General features: G+C 42.1%; 1 long non-coding RNA gene across 2 annotated transcripts in view; it reads right to left on the bottom strand.

The window, feature by feature from the left end:
• The window catches only part of LOC134859058 (uncharacterized), a 59,721-nt gene that overhangs the window by 23,079 nt on the left and 19,606 nt on the right, over positions 1 to 17,036 (bottom strand). For both annotated transcript variants that reach the window (XR_010165039.1, XR_010165040.1), the window contains exon 2: positions 4,611 to 4,755. This is a non-coding gene — a long non-coding RNA (uncharacterized LOC134859058). The remainder of the gene's footprint in view (positions 1 to 4,610; positions 4,756 to 17,036) is intronic.

Raw genomic sequence — 17,036 nt, 5'->3', positions numbered from 1 at the left:
CTTGTCGCCTTGTAGTGAAGCGGGCCATCTGACCACCAGCAGTAGGTTGGGCCAAGTGGGGCCATTAGACCAAACCCTGAGAGACTCGTGCATCCACCACTGCCAAGCTGCTCCACTCTCCTTCAAGCTTCAGACTACTCTGCCCAAGTCAGCCACCACAAACCCCCCTCTGCTCTACTCTTCCCCCTGCAGGTGCAAACTCTTATGCTCGGCCAGATCCCACTGGAGCACACGGAGAAAATCCATCCAGTCACCCCCATTCTCCTGTGTGTGTGGAACCGAGATGTGAAAGAGCACTGGTGGCAAAACGGGACTCGAACGCGGAGGTGTCAAAGGAGGTTCAGTCCCAGGAGGGCTAATTTCATATTGTTGTCCAGATGACCTTGAGCTGGGTACCATGGAAACATTTCTATCTTGACTTTGCGAGGTGTCTTGGTGGCTCTGTGTTTCACGTGGCGACATAGCCCTTTCACCTCAGAACAGAGAGAAATCACTAAAGGCAAAGAACTGGAAATAATAGCACAGCGCCTTCTGTACCCGGGCAAGAAGAGTATTAGCAGGAAATCTTTTGAGGTGCCGCTGTTCATGCTCCATAGCTCCTCTTCAGACAGGTAGCTGAATTTGAAAGCTATTGATGGCCTTGTTCAATCATTTGAACAACAAAGTCCTGACCCAAAGTGACTCAGAGAATAGTGAGGGTAAGCGTGTGTGCAAGAGAGACGGACGGAGAGGAAGAGAGCTTGTGATTGGAAGTGTTAATGCATGTTTAAAAGGGCATGTGTTTTAAGGGTGTTCAGATTGTGTGTGCGTACAAGGAGAGGAAGAACGTCAGGCACAGAATGAAACAGACCTATGCCATTAATCGTGTAATATGAGCTTGGAAAAAGACCAAACCCCATATATCTAAGCAACATGTGCACTCTAGGTAAATTTCTGTCAGCTAACACTATAATTGTCTGCTACATTTTTATATTTCAAGGTTTCAAGGTTTCAAGGTTTTATTTGTCATATGCACAGCAGATACAGCGTATATGTTGGCAATGAAAATCTTATGTCGCGTGCTCCTCCAACAACTCAACATACATGGTGCAAAAGATAAATAAAATAGTGAAAAAGAGAGAAGAATATTTACAATATTAACAATACAGATTTGAGGATGTGAAATATATACATATGTGGAATATATTGAAAGTATTTAAATACTTTACACTGTTGAATGAGGAGGTATGGACAGATGCATATATTATGTATAACAGATGTATATGGCAGATATGTATAATATATAGATATGTGTACTGTAAACAGATATGTATGGCAGATGTGTATAATATATATGTATGTGTGTACTATAAACAGATGTGAGTAGACATTCACACAGCTCAGGAGTTCAGTAGTCTTATAGCCTGTGGTATAAAACTGTCTCTGAGTCTGGTGGTCTTGGTCCGGATGCTGCGGTACCGTCTGCCAGACGGCAGCAGACAGAACAGATTGTTGCTGGGGTGATGGGGGTCCTTTAATATCCTACCGGCCTTCTTCCTACACCGCTGGGTGTAGAGGTCCTCCATGGATGGCAACTCCGTCCTGGTGATGTGCTGAGCAGTTTTCACCACCCTCTGTAGAGTCTTACGGTTGAGGGCGGTGCAACTGCCATACCAGGCGGTGATGCAGCCAGTCAGGATACTCTCGATGGTGCACCTGTAGAAGTTGCAGAGTATCCTGGAGTCCATGTTGAACTTCCGCAGCCTGCGGAGGAAGAAGAGCCGCTGTCGAGCCGTCTTGGATATGACCCTGGTGTGATGTGTCCATGTCAGGTCCTCACTGATGTTAACCCCGAGGAACCTGAAGCTGCTGACTCTCTCCACAGGAGTCCCGTCGATGGTGATGGGTGTGTGTGCTTCTCTCTGCCTCTTCCTGTAGTCCACAATCAGCTCCTTTGTTTTGCTGACGTTGAGATGGAGGTTGTTGTCCTGGCACCAAGATGTCAGGGCTCTGACCTCCTCTCTGTACGCCGTCTCGTCGCCGTCTGTGATCAGGCCGATGACGGTCGTGTCGTCAGCAAACTTGATGATGGTGTTGGAGCTGTGTGTGGCCACGCAGTCGTGCGTGAACAGGGAGTAGAGGAGAGGGCTGAGCACACAACCCTGAGGGGCTCCGGTGTTGAGGGTCAAGGTGGAGGATGTGATGTTCCCCATCCGCACTGCCTGGGATCTGCCCGTCAGGAAGCTCATGATCCAGTCACAGAGGGCGCTGTTGAGCCCAAGGTCCCTGAGCTTAATGATGAGCTTGGAGGGCACAATGGTGTTGAATGCTGAACTGTAGTCAATGAACAGCATTCTCACATAAGTGTTCCTCTGGTCCAGGTGGGAGAGGGCAGTGTGGAGGGTGAGGGAGATGGCATCATCCGTGGACCTGTTTGCTCTGTAGGCAAACTGCAGGGGGTCCAGTGAGTCAGGGAGGGAGGATGTGATAAAAGTTTTGACTAACCGCTCAAAGCACTTCATGATGATGGAGGTGAGTGCAACTGGGCGGTAGTCATTGAGGCAGATGGGTTTTGTCTTTTTGGGGACAGGGACAATGATGGACTCTTTAAAGCATGTGGGGACTACAGACTGGAGCAGTGACCTATTGAAAATGTCTGTGAACACATCTGCCAGCTGAACTGCACACACCTTGAGAGCACGGCCAGGGATGCCATCAGGTCCTGGAGCCCTGTGTGCGTTGATCCTTTTCAGAGCTCTACACACATCTGCACTGGTTAAAACCAGTGAGCAGGGATCCTGGGCCTTTGGTGCCTCCACAGCCGGGGGCTTCTCAAAGCGTGCATAAAATGTGTTCAGTTCATCTGGGAGAGATGCAGACACTTCCTCAGCACCACTCGTTGTCCTTTTGTAGTCTGTTATTGTTTTTAGTCCAGACCACATATTTCTGGCGTTGGAGCCCTTGTAGTTCGACTCCACCTTGTCCCTGTATTGTCTTTTCGCACTGCTAATAGCTCTCCGGAGTGCATACCTGGAATTCCTGTACTCATCCAAATCACCGCCGCTGTGCGCGATGGCCCGTGCTTTAAGTTTAGCTCGGACCTCGCCGTTTATCCAGGGCTTCTCATTTGGGAATGTCCGTACAGTAATCCGCGGCACGACGTCATCGATGCATTTGCCGATGTAGCAAATGACCGCGTCAGTGTGTGTGTTTATATCGTCCTCCTCAAACACACACCACTCCGTGATGCCAAAGCAGTGGCGGAGAGCAGAGTCAGACTGCTCGGACCAACGCTGCACTGTCCTTGTCACAGGTCGGTCCCTCTTCAGTCTCTGCCGGTAAACAGGGAGCAGAAGAAGAGATATGTGGTCTGACTTGCCGAAGGGGGGGCGGGGGAGGGCTTTATATCCATGCCGGAAAGGAGTGTAAACATGGTCCAGTGTATTTCCACCGCGCGTGGGGCAGCTGACGTGCTGATAGTATTTCGGCAGGACTTTCTTCATGTTGGCTCTGTTAAAATCCCCGGCCACAATAAATGCGGCCTCTGGCCGAGAAGTCTCTGTCCTGTCGATAATCCCATACAGCTCCTCCAGCGCTGTGTTGTTGTCAGCGTGCGGCGGAACATACACTGCTGTTAGAACAACAGATGTGAACTCCCTCGGCAGATAAAAAGGCCGGCATCCGATCATGATGTGCTCTAGGCTGGGAGAACAGTCCGAAGAAATGATCTCCACATCTGAGCACCAGTTGTTGTTGATCATGAAGCAGACACCTCCTCCCTTGCTCTTCCCTGAGTTTATTGTCCGGTCCTGGCGATGAATGGAGAATCCGTGTGGAGCAATGGCGGCGTCCGGTATCGTGGGGTCGAGCCAAGTCTCCGTGAAAACCAAAACATTACAGGTCTTAATGTCCCGTTGAAATGCCACCCTGCTACGGAGTTCGTCCAGCTTATTATCCAGGGATTGGACATTTGCCAGAAGTAAACTCGGTAGAGGAGGCCTGTTTTCACGTTTCCTCAGCCTGACCAGGACCCCGGCCCGGGATCCTCGTGGTCTCTTCCTCCTGCGCTCCACAGGTAGAGCTCCAGCAGGTAAACACGGAGACTCTCCATTGTTTGCAGGTCGTCGTGGATTATTGCTGTCCACCAGCGACCTGATGTGTAAAAGTTGTTCTCTATCATATTGGATGATAGGGCTCGCTTGGGCGGTTTGCATGTTGCAAAAAAAGTTAAAAACAACCAACAAAGTAAAACAATAAAAACACTAAAATGTGGAGTTGTTGAGGAGCTCGAGACACGGCAGCCATCCTCGGCGCCATCTTGCTTCCAAATTAAGCTGGAATATATACAAGACTACATGCATTTATTTCAGGAATTAAGCGATATTACGTTTTGATTACCAAAAACTGTGCCCAGGCAGGACAAGACAATATTTGTATGCAAATGCAGAAAAACAAAACAGCACTGGCGGAAAATGCTAAATAGGGACATCTTAATGATTCTTTTCACTCAGCCTAAAGACAAATGCAAAAAAACTTTAACTAAACAAGCAAATATTTGCCATTAGTGTTCAGTAAACTCATTTGATTTGGATGTATTTTGAATTATAGATGAACTGAATCATCAGATTTACCTGCCTCAGGTTTCTTTGTCTCCGCCATCATGTCATGGCTCATTGTCATGAGTGCAGAAATAGGAATTGCATGCATCTTTCTTTGTGCCACATCATCCACTGTCCTGATGTCCCAGGCACAGCCATCTGCCACCACAATACACACCTACAAAAGAAAACACACTGATATTAACACTGATTGTTGCCGCCTTTATGCTCATTCTCCAGACACATTTATGACTTTCCCAGTCAAATACAGAGCATGTTGTGAGCGTGTTAATGCACGATTTGCAAAGAACATTTGGATTAGAAAGAGGGGAAATGAGCTTAATGCAAACAACATTTGTCGTTAACACCAATTAGGAATTAATTACCAACCGTCTTGTAAACAGTGTTCTGAATACAGAGCAAAGGGGCCGCGTGCGTCATTGTTTAGTATTTACACTGAGCAAGCATTTGCAGCGGGCATCTCTATTCCTGCGTAGTGCCTTTGGAACCAAGTCTTTTATATCTCAATTAAAGTGCTTTCCCTGTGCTCCCTTGCTCTGAGCACGGCCATTATCACCATGGCTCCCAAAAGTCTAATTATGCCCACTCCCTACATAACCCCCCACCCCTCCAAACTCTATACTGCGCCCACGCTGCTCAGTCTTGGACCTTGGCAAGCTCACCTCTGCGTTCTTGCAGCCAATCAGAGAGCAGCATGGGCTATCATTAGAGTATGGTACTGGCTCTGTGGAGCTGGGTGTCTCTATGGGAGGCATTGATGAAATACCCCAGGGGAGACAGGGCAAAGCAAGGCTGCTGCTAAACCCTGAACTGCCTGTCAGCAACACTTTGTCTTAACATGATAAGTTCCTGTTAAGGGGCCGTGTTGCCATGGTAGGGTCCACGCCCGCTGCAATGTGCAGTATCAGAGACCTCCAAAAAAAAGGCCCATATTTCAGAGCAGCCTCAGGTGTTGTGATAGCAATCTCTGTTTAATAACAATTACCACAGTGCTGCTGACAGAAAATAAAACGTATGACTTAACGTTCAAGGTTCACTGTGCTAGGAGTTAACCTCTGGGTGCTCCCAGGCATGCAATCACATAAATTACACGACAATAATTTAATAATTGAACAAACATCAGTCAAGTCAAGTTAGTTATAGAGTAAAGCTATGAAAAATACAACAGATTATTTATTATCAACACATTTAATAAAAACCAAAACTAACTATAAATTGATCCCATTAACAAGAATGGTCAGTGACTACAGAGACAATACTTACCAATGAAATGCCATATTTGCTGCAGTTGGAGAAAAATGTAGTAAAGGTAACAGAGCCTAGCTCTTTAGAAAATAAGTATACATTTTATAGAGATGGAGATACATTTGACATTCATTTATTTCATAAGTTTTAGGTCTTCAGTAGGAACTAAGGACATGAGGCCAAGAGCCATAGACAGGGTAGGGAATTATTAAGAATACAGCCAACTTCTTCTAGGGCTCAATGGTCCACCTTATCTTCCTGGCTCTATCCCCAAAAACATCTGGCTGCGAGTGATAAATACTATTAGTGTTGTGCTTTAGCCCCCTCATTGGTAAGTTTGGTTTTTACGTATAATTCACATTTAAAAAAAGGGAAACAGCAGGAGCAATGTGCTTGCCGCTTTTCAGACATGCATAGCAGATGTGGTCACTTATTTTAATCTTTTATAAACATTTATCAATAAAGATGGTTAATAACAAGTCAGTAACACCAATAAAATGTATAAATAAAGAGGTATGGAGTACAGACTTGCAGGCTATAGATGAATCCTGAGAGAGACAGATATATGAATCGGCTCGGTGACTTAAAGCTTTCCATAGGCAGTATGGCAGCTTAATGGAAAATAAGGGAAAGAATAGAACTGCCAAAAGACAAGTCCAGGGAAGTGTAGAGCTACAAACAAAGCACACCTGTTCTGCATGGAGAGCACAAATGAGACTTCCCTGTAATAAATCATGCACCTATAGTAGACAGGTACCTACTCATATTTAGACTCTGGGGGCAGATGCAGACTGTGGAAAAAAGGAAGTTTGTGGAATAAGCCGCCATCCCTCAATAACAGAGTAGAACATACAACATACCTCTGACAGATAGAAGGTCTAAAGTCATTTTCAAGAAAAAAAACACTCGAAAGTATAGTACCTTTACAGAAAGGGCAGCTAGCCCTCAGCATCAAGGAACATCCTTGAAGTCACATCATACTCTGATGTTCACCCTGCAAGTTGCAATCATTTGACCATTCTTCAACAACAACGACAGGATTTAGTCTTTAAGGTGAAAATCAAACACCCCAAGGGTCCAATGACGTTTGGAGGTCTTAAATTAAAAGTTGCACAATTCATACCTGGTGTTCATGAAACAATTTGTTCCTTTATTTAGCAGCTTGCATCGCGGTGTTATCATCTTGGTATATGGGAATATCTAAGGGGAGCAGCATTTGCACCATAGGGTGCACTTGTTTCTGTAAAATAGCCCCATATTCTTTGGCTGTTATGCAATCATGCAAAGCAATCATCGCACCTAATGGTCCACAGTAGACGGCTGCCCCTACTATTACTGCTCTGCTGCCATGTTTAACAGACATTGTGGGTTGAAAGCATTTAGCGTTGAATGATGACTCATTACATATTATTGCTTCTTGCTGTTGCTCAGGGTCCATGTTTACAGCAGGTTGTATCCCTTTATTTGTTGGCCTTGCATACAGTTTGTTTTCTAACAGTAACCTTGACTAATATATCAGCTTCATGAAACTCTTAATGTTCTGTTTCTAAAATATGGTAATATTAAGGCCTGCAGTGTTTAGCAACTACTTCATTAAGTTTTAGCTCGCACATTTCAAGCTGTGTCCACATTGTTCTCTTCTCTGACAGTGCCAACATATTTAGCATAATGTTGGCATGTTTTTCCCTTGAAACATGCAATTAGGAGTTTGGAGTGTCTTTTTCATTAACAAATTAGTGATCATACTAGTAATTCATTCTTCTTTATTAAGTGGCATGTACTGCTAATTGGCATTCTACCTCCTGTTAAATGACTCACCGTAGTCTTTGAAATGATTATTCAGTTATTCATGTGGTATTTCTATTCTTCCGTCCAGTATGTCTGTAATCTAAATATGAAGACCCACAAAAGCATTGGGCCTTTTTTTCAACATGGCAAATATGCTTCTATACACACCTGCTGTACACCTCCAGATTACCATCTGTCAGTGGTCAGATTTAGTCACCTTAATAGCTTCACAACCGTGCAAGATGCAGTCGCAACACTTTCAAATTGTGTAGTTGAAATCCAAATAAAGGCAGAGTTGGAAGATGGATGTGATCCAAGTAATATTTTATGCAAAATAAACCACATCAGGGTGATCCTGCGACAGTAAAAGTTTATGTATGGCTCAGCCAGGGTCAGACCAGTGAAGACGGTAACGCGTTACTTAGTACTGAGGTTTTTGAGTCAGCTAAAGATGACAATATTAAGGGTCGTTGTACACTGTGATGGAGACAAAGTGCTAATCTAGCTTCAAAAACACTACGTCAAATGTGAAGAAACATTTGGAGTCGCAGCACCGCACAGTAAAATTTACAGAGCAAGTCCCACCAGGCGGTGCGAAGCAGAGAGCTGCGACTAAAGCAGGAGGTCCCCCACCACCCAAACCACAAAAGCTGGACCTCAAAACCAGTTAAGTGGGGGAGAGATGAAGAAGTTGGTCGGTCAGTAGGTTGGACTCATTTTTATGTTGAGGCGGCAGCGGAGGGGGGGGGGGTGTTGTCGGCAGCTGCTGAAAGTAACTTAAAGTAATTTGTAATCCAACGTAGTTACTTTTAAAATCAAGTAATCAGTAAAGTAACTAAGTTACTTTTTAAAGGAGTAATCTGTAATCATTAATCAGATTACCTTTTCGAAGTAACTGTGGCAACACTAGGTCAGACAACGTTTGAATCCACTGATTTGTTATAGTAGCCGTCTTTTTCATTCAAGCAGCACAGGTAAAGATTAATCAAGGCACTGAATGTTCACAGGTAGCACACACGGTACTATGAGGCATAATAATATTAATAATAACAACCTCTTGTGTGAACAAAATAGGTTGCTTGTTTTTTATTTGGATTAACAAGTGAAATTAAGTTACATGAAAATTGCACATATCATCAACAACATAAACTGGTTAAGTAATGCCTTCTTTCTGCTTTACTGCCTGGTTAAAATACTGAAAGTTGACAGCTGTTGGTGAGCACTGACACATATTTGGGTTGGGCAGTTAGCCTCAGAAGGTCGTCTGCACACACTGTCACGCTGCACATCACTCAGACTGCAGACACATAGCATCGTTAAAAGTCGATCCATCTCCACACACACCGTCTCTATCACTTCACCCCTCGGGTTATTGTGGAAGGAGAGTGGCAGTCACAGAGACGTAAAAACTGAACATGCTACTGTATTGTTTTTCTTGTGAGGGTTCAATGTTGCTATTTATTGTTTTACACATTTTTTCTAGCCTAACAGTCATACTACTGCAGTTTTAAAGATTAAATTGTGCTAATCCCAGTATGTTTATTTCTCTGATGACAATGAGTGATTAAGTCTGCTTCCAGATTTATTTTTAGATTTGATTCTAATTAATTGTGTTGTGCAGAACATCACTGTCACACCTAATTTGCCTACGTCTGCATAGACACAATGAAGTGTTCTTTCCTTTGTTTATATATACGTTAAATGTTTCACTGGTTCTTGGAGATGGTGTAGATATTAAACAGAATTATACTTTGTCTTTGCTTGCAAATAAACTTTGCCAGTGTGTCATGGCAAGTTGATCTGCAGCTTGTTTCATTTAGCTATTCCTTTTTTTCCCCCTTTATCCTTACAGATAAATGATACATCTAAATAAGCTGGCTGAATTCATGGTAGATGAACAGTTTTGATTACCATTTCATTCAATCAGGAGGTGAGAGAGAAGAGTGTGTGAGTAGGGAAGTGACAGATTGAAGGAGAAGGAAATAAGAGATAGAAAAGCAAAGCAAGATAAGACAGCCAATTACTTAATCTCTATTGTTGTTTGTGACTAATGATGATTAGCAATAGCGCACAATAATTAAGAATTCACAGCCATGGGTCCAAACAAACTGCATTAACACAGCAGTAAATATCTTGTAATCAACAATTAACAGCACAGCAAACCACCGTTTGCTTATCACATAATTTACATTTCACTGGTAACAAAGTGCTGGATGATGAAAACAACATGCACTCCATAACCTTATGCGTTATGACTAAATGAAAAAGTTGCAAATGTGTTTAAGTCCTTATTAAAGCCGGTTAATTCTTTACTCTTATAATACTCCTTCAGTGTATGACTCAAAGATGTATTTCCCCTACAGAAAGCTTCATCTTGTGAGGCCTTGGTTTTTTGGTGATATAGCATGCAGCAACGGGAGGCAGGGATGGATGATATGTGTGGGAACATTAATCATATGCATGTGTTTGCAAAATGTTCTCCTTTTGTTTGCGCCGCCGGGCTGCGATGCCTGCTGTACTTTTGCTTCTTAGTCACAGCCAAGCAGAGTTGCAACGAAACAAGGGCAGCATCGTACAAAGTCAGCAAGAAGCAAGCCAAATAAACGTTAAATGTTCCCACTCACATCTAAACAGGATTTGCATCATTTTCCAGCAGGGGAAACCACCGAAATGAAGCAGAAATGCCTCAAAAAGATGAATTGAGGAATCTGTCTTCATGTATCAAAAGCCCAGGAGACATCATGGCGGCTCCTAACTGTGCCTCTTACATGTGGCAGCACTGTTGCCTCCAAGCAAGGAGCACTGATCAATAAATTGATTATTTCTGCTGGCATAGTTGCTCAGATTCCTTCCATAAGTACAATTAGAAAGACAGATAGTACAGTTATAAGCCACATATTTTACACTATTTTCGTCTGCCATATTTCAATATTCGGAGGGATCTGCTGTGGTTTTGTTTGTTTTGAAAGTGGAAGATAGTTAAACTATAATAATAATAATAATAATAATAATATATATTGTACAAAATCTTTTCCAGCTGCATTATAATAATATTAATATTGAATGCAGAACCTTTACTTAATGTTATAGTTTTTCTCTACTGTAGAGTTACTACTTCAACCTAAGTAAACTTTTGCAAACAAAAGCTACAAGGGAGAGATAGCGTGCAAATACATGGGCTGAAAAAATAATCAAATAAATAAAATGAAATAAGCATTTTTTTGAGTTGTGACATAGAAATTGTGTTTTATGTCATTTCAGAAATAAAATCCCTGGTATTTTAAATTTGCTTCGGTGTTTGAGTCTCTTCCCATACTCATTTCTAGCTTACTGCATTTAGTCGCCTTCTGCTGCTTTTCCTCTGAGATATGACTCATGAGTCAGTCTCAGAGGAGTGAAAGGTAAAGTCCAACTACCTAATTAACCTGCAGTTGTAGCTCGAATAAGAAAAAAAAAGCAGAAAGGGGTCTGACGTCATGCTTTCATTCCTTTTCCAGAGGCCTAAAAGGTTAAACGTCACTTTCATCCAACAATTGTCTCCTCTCAAGACATCAAAAGTGACAGACATCAACTAGCCTACTCATCGCCTATTGAAGAGGACCAGGGATTCTTCAATCCTGTAATTTTACCGTTTCAGCTCAAGCTGACATGACTCATCAAGAAGAGAAAATCTGTAAGTGGACATAAATTGAAGGCCTTCAATAGGACTTTGCATTAAAGATGTGGACGATCAGTACTTGAATATGGAAAATATGGTTAGAATACAATCTCTGTAGAATACAATTCAGCAGGGAGACAAGTATGACAAAGGTGTCATCTCTGTGAGGATACGTTGGAAAATAAATTGAAATGACAGCCTCCTAGGACACTACATTTGCATCCCCCCCTTGTCTCTCCTTCCTTTTAACATCCTTTCTGTGATCATCAGCTTCCTGTGTTTTCTCTCTCACTTTTCTCCCTGTAGGTTTGCACATACAGAAATACAAGAGTTTTTTTCTTCAAAAATGTGCAAGAGTTTACACTGAAAAGTTTTCTTAGTGATCAGCACCCTTATTTTATCGTTGTTCTCACTTTCTAGCATAACGATGATGACGTTTAATACAACGTTATTTACATACAAACATTTTATATTTAACTGGGGAAATACAAAAGAAGTTCTACAGTCCAAATAAATGACAAATTAATAAACATGAGCGTCTTAATCATCCTCATTTGCAAGATTCTGAAGCTAGCAGAGCAAGAAAATGCTATTTTGAGCTAGGTCTGCGAGCAGGTGTGTAAAGTGCGCTGCTGCAGAACTGGCCCGGTGCTCTCAGGCTCCTTCTGTCCCCCACACCGCCAGCCTGCTCCCGAGGGCCCACAGAGGAATAATCAGTCATTAACTGGTGCAGGCCCAGCTTCAGCTCCAGAGTGCCGTGTCCCTGGGTGGATCAATAGGCCAGGGTAATTAAAGAGCTGGCCCGGGAGGGAGGGGGCATGTTGCCAGTAAATCCACCGCAGCGACAGGATGCCTGTAGCCAGAATGACTACAACACTGACACTGAGAGTGTCACCAAGGGAGGGCCACACACACAAGAAACACACATGCACACCATCACATAACCCTAACATACTGTATCATAGACACAAGGGCCGAAAGGCTCAAACATAAGCCTATGCAGTTATTTTTGTAATACCAAAACAAGCCCTGTGTACATGATGGGAGTGCTGTGTAATTACTTGACTTGTTTAGTTTTTCTATTTTCATGTGTAAATTGGCGTAGATGATAGTAATTACTGTGATTTAGTGTTCTGTGCTGTGCCCAAACACCAGCGGATTAATCGCTTCTTGTGTATCCAAGTGGAGACGCAAATCTATTGAGCTGTCAGGACACATGGTGTTTCCATTTCTCTAAGCTGCTTTTGGCGCAAGTAATGTTGTATTGTGGAAAAAAGGTAGTGGAAAGGTAAGCTGCATGAGCAATTTTGCTTTTTAACATTTAAAAACACCATAGACAGACTCCCTTTTTACTCTGCAAATGTAGTTGCTCGTATGTGTAGGTCCAATAAAGAGATGAAAGAATTACGACATAAAATCTATTGGGAAAGAGTGGTGTGAATTAAGCTGTTTGGCTCTTTGGTACAATGTGCTTTTGCAGAGTAAAGTTCAGTGTTTGCCCCAGATCCCTGAGCATTTGCAGGCTCCAATGGTTTCTTTCATCTGATGCATTAGCAGCCCTTACTTCATTCTAATAAGGACATAGGGGTCTTGTTTTGTTGTCAGCCCTCTTGGATTTATAAAGACTTTTTAAATCCAGCCATACACCACCTCTATTAACTTAATGTAATCTGCTATACACACTGCAAAACAAGTAAGTAGATAAGTGGTGTGCATACTCCCAAGTAGTCAATGAAGACTTACACTGCATTACTTGTCTACTGATAAATAAATCCAGGTGAGAAAGTAGGTCCATTTTTACAGTAAGGTTTCAATTTGTTTTGTGTGATTCAGGAAGCTACAAAAATCAAATATTACCTTCATGTACCGTCAACTTGTGGAGTGTTGTTTTTTTTTTACACTTTCTCAGTTCGTTTCACTTTTTCTTTTTTACATTAAAAAATATTTAATTATTAAGAAATCTTTAAAATCTTAGGGGAAGCCATGCATAAGGACATGTTATTATAATTATTCAACTTTGTCTCCAAAGTTCCACACACAACGAATAATAACAAATCGGAAGATTGGAAATCTGAATCTCAACTCCAAACTTGCAAAACTGGTGGGGGACATTACTAGCAAAATAGCATGTTCGTTCAAATTTGACACCTGTAAAGTGCAAAAGAAAGCGTACTAAAAGCTTCCTATTACAGTGTTAGGCTGAGTCTGAATTCACGGCAATAAAACACTAAACCACAGACACATCAGACAACCACATTTGCAGATTTCCGTCCAAGGCAAAAGCGTGGCAAAAGTCGAAAGAAAGGACCAGAGGTGCAAATGAAGAATTATCTGTTTCTCGAGCTCGAATCAGTTTCCACTAATTCGGCTTAAAAAGGACTGCAGCCAGAGAGTGAGCAGAGCCTATATAAAGGGTGAAAAAGTAAAGACTTTTTTATGGCGTATGGAAATGGCCTGGATATTGATCACTCTAATGAGGCCCATTCAGCTGACAACATCCTGAGTATTTGGTTTACGATTGTTCCTAGTTTATCCACATACCTTTGCCCCACTAGTAGCAAGGCCTAGAGTGCAAAGTGATGTTTGATATTTAGTTATGTCTTGGGTAAATGGCCACAAAAAAAATGTTGGGTTATGAAAGGTAGAGGGAAGTAATCTTTTGAAATTGGATCATTACATGATATGTTTTGTAACCATTCTAAGGTCACATTTTCCATGAATTGTGAAAAGCCTCTGGTAGTTGCTTTAGACTTTCTTTGTCTCAGTTTCCAGATGAATTTTGATGGTCTAGGCAGCAGAGCTCAGAGAAACTTTAAGTTGGATAAATCCGAGTAAGACAATACTTTCTTTCCTCAGTAACACTAGCTCTCCTTTTATCTGCTTAGCTGCCCCTGGCCCCCTGCGACGACGACTGTTTCCCGAAAGACCTAAATGTGTGGACCTATTGATTTGGTGGCTTGCAGTTCCCCAATGGGGCTCTTTATTAGTGCTTTATGTAAAGTTCACCTAGTTAATACTGATTGTTAAAAAATAAACAGATGGTATTGTTTTCCACAGGCGCTTGATGCTAATTCCAAAATAACTTCCGATTTTTAAAAAGAACATTCTTATATTTTCACTTTATTTAAACACTGATTATATGATTAATTCCCCTTATTCATGATGTTTTCAAATGATAAATCATAACATTGGATTTCAAGTACAGCGACTGAGACTTCATAAGAAATGTGTTATTTCTGTTTTGCACCGTATCTTTTTAACGCAACACCATAAGCCTTTTCTGCTAACTGAGCCACAGCGTCAATGGAGTCCAAATATGGTAAAAAATAGTCCACATTTTACCATATTTTAAGTAAATTCCTAGGCTTAACAAAATAGTCTGTTCATTATCTCTGTAAACCTCTCAAAGTGTTCCAGGCATTGGACAAAGTGAGACTAACTGCAGCACAATGGGCTTTTAGTATTTCTGCTGCCGGGCCACAGTGAAGAGGAGAGGTCACGCCACCTCTGACCATTTTCATTTGATATCACTTTCATACAGCCCATTATATTTCTCCCTTCCTCGGCCTCTCTGGTAAACAGATGACTGCGTGTGTGTGTGTGTGTGTGTGTGTGTGTGTGTGTGTGTGTGTGTGTGTGTGTGTGTGTGTACATGTGTATGTGTGTATGTGTATGTGTGTGCGACTGGTTGGCCTGCTCCAACATTTCACAAGCTAATGGATTATCTTTCCAAAAATTAATTAAAATTCTGGAAAGATGATTTGTCAAATATACATATGAAACTGGGCTGCGCAACTTAGTGCTGTCGCTTAAACGAAAAATGATTACGTCAGTCTTTGGAGTATGAAAATGTCCACACTAATTTAACAATCCGTGTGTGTGTGTGTTTTGTTATAAGCTATCTGTTTGGTTTGTTGGTTGGTTTGTTAGTCTGTTTGGCAGCAGGATTATCAGAAAAAAATGGTGGAAGGGTGAAGCAAGGACCAAAGAAGAACTCATTACATTTTGGAAAGAATCGGCTTCAGGGGGCAGAGACATTATTTTCACTTTAGGAAATAGCCTTGGCAGAGAACTGCACTCTCTAAGGGCCCTTTTAGTTTGTTTATGTGTACATAATGGGCGATTGCTAAATTATTATTTATTTTTCAGTGGACTTGCATTGCTTGTGAAATATCTCTTTTTTTAATTCCGTTTTTCAATAATGGTTGTTATTCTACTAATGACCTGCAGAGCGAGGACTTCCCACACACAGAACCTGACCCTGGTGTCCCATGTTACTCACTGGGACTCTATCCAGCCTCCCTCCCTGAGCGCATTGATTATTTGATTTATTGATCATACCAATTTTCTTTCCATTTAGACATACAGGAAAACGTTGTACAGTGTTGTAAGGAAGTAGTAAAGGGAAAAGGAGGGGGAGCAAGAGAAGCCTATTGATTTTGTGGACAGTGACTCTGATCACTTTGAACAGCCAAGGATCGACAAGCCGTCCACAGGGGAGCACAGCCTCGATGTGGCGAAGGCGAGAGCAGCCTATGGGCGTGTCCGTCAGCGACAAACATTCCACAACTCGACAAAAACAAGAGAGGGTATTAACTGTGATGCCCATTGATCGGTCAGCACTGCACTCAGTCAGAAGGACAAGCTGGCCTATTCGATTTGTCTGGAGACATACCCAGTTTAATTGTAAAGAACTGCAAACGGCAAAAAACGACAGCAAAGGTCAACGGGACATCTCTAGTTTAAACACATTTCTGTGGTGTACTGCACAAGGAATTAGGTGAGGAAAAAAAGAGAAGTCAGACAGAGAGGAACATAGAATCAGAGTGAAGAAGGAAAATGCAGAGCTCCATAGGGGATTTATCTAAGCAGTGTCATTAACCGTCGAGGCAGAGACTCTTTCCTGGCTTTACTGCCCACTGTGCACAGAGGGTCATCCTTTCCAGACAGATCTGTGAGCAGGAGGAACATAAATTAGGAGCTTAGAGGCCAGCTTTAGTCTGTCGTGTTCGGCAGGATCTCACAGGTAGGGGGTCCACATAAACAACACTAGTTAGAAGCTGCTAGACTGCCTTTTCATCCCAAGGCATGACACCCACCAAGTGGAAGCAGGATGGACAAAAATGGAAAACTTTGAATCTCCTCAGTAGCAATAGATTCTTTGTTATATGCAACATTCTGTAAAATGACTACATATAATGCTCAGAAAGTTACTCAAAGGTTTTATTTTATAATGGAAATGACCAATGCTCACGACTGAATCTCTGTAACTTCTTAATTAAAAAGGTCAAATTCACGGTTCTCCTTTTAATTGAGGATCCCCTTCTGAGGCATATTGTTCTTTTTCAAACCATAATACACAGCATTTGGGTACAACAGTTTGTACTGCATGTTAATGCATAAAGAATAATGACCCCAAAGATAGAGCTAGTGCAGTAAGGGCAAAGTATAACTCATTACAAACGCAGCATATCTTGTTGGTGTGTGGTGCTGTCTGCATTTAATTCCAGCAAGTGAAGAAACGATAATCCACTTCATTCTAATGGCATGTGTGAGCTCAGGTACTAAGGGCTAACCACTTGTGATTAGATCACAATGGAACAAGTTAATGAGTCTTGTAAATGAGACAACACAGGCCACAGTTTTCATCACATCTTATCAATTATTATATAACGTTGCCGTCATTCTACAAGCTTTTTATTCATTTTGGCTTCAGGTTTTGTATCCTCTGCCACACAGCTTGATTG

The sequence above is a fragment of the Eleginops maclovinus genome, chromosome 22, assembly GCF_036324505.1.
Source record: "Eleginops maclovinus isolate JMC-PN-2008 ecotype Puerto Natales chromosome 22, JC_Emac_rtc_rv5, whole genome shotgun sequence".
Taxonomy (NCBI): domain Eukaryota; kingdom Metazoa; phylum Chordata; class Actinopteri; order Perciformes; family Eleginopidae; genus Eleginops; species Eleginops maclovinus.
Note: the sequence above shows the minus strand (reverse complement) of the source record. Positions and strands in the feature narration are given on the sequence as shown.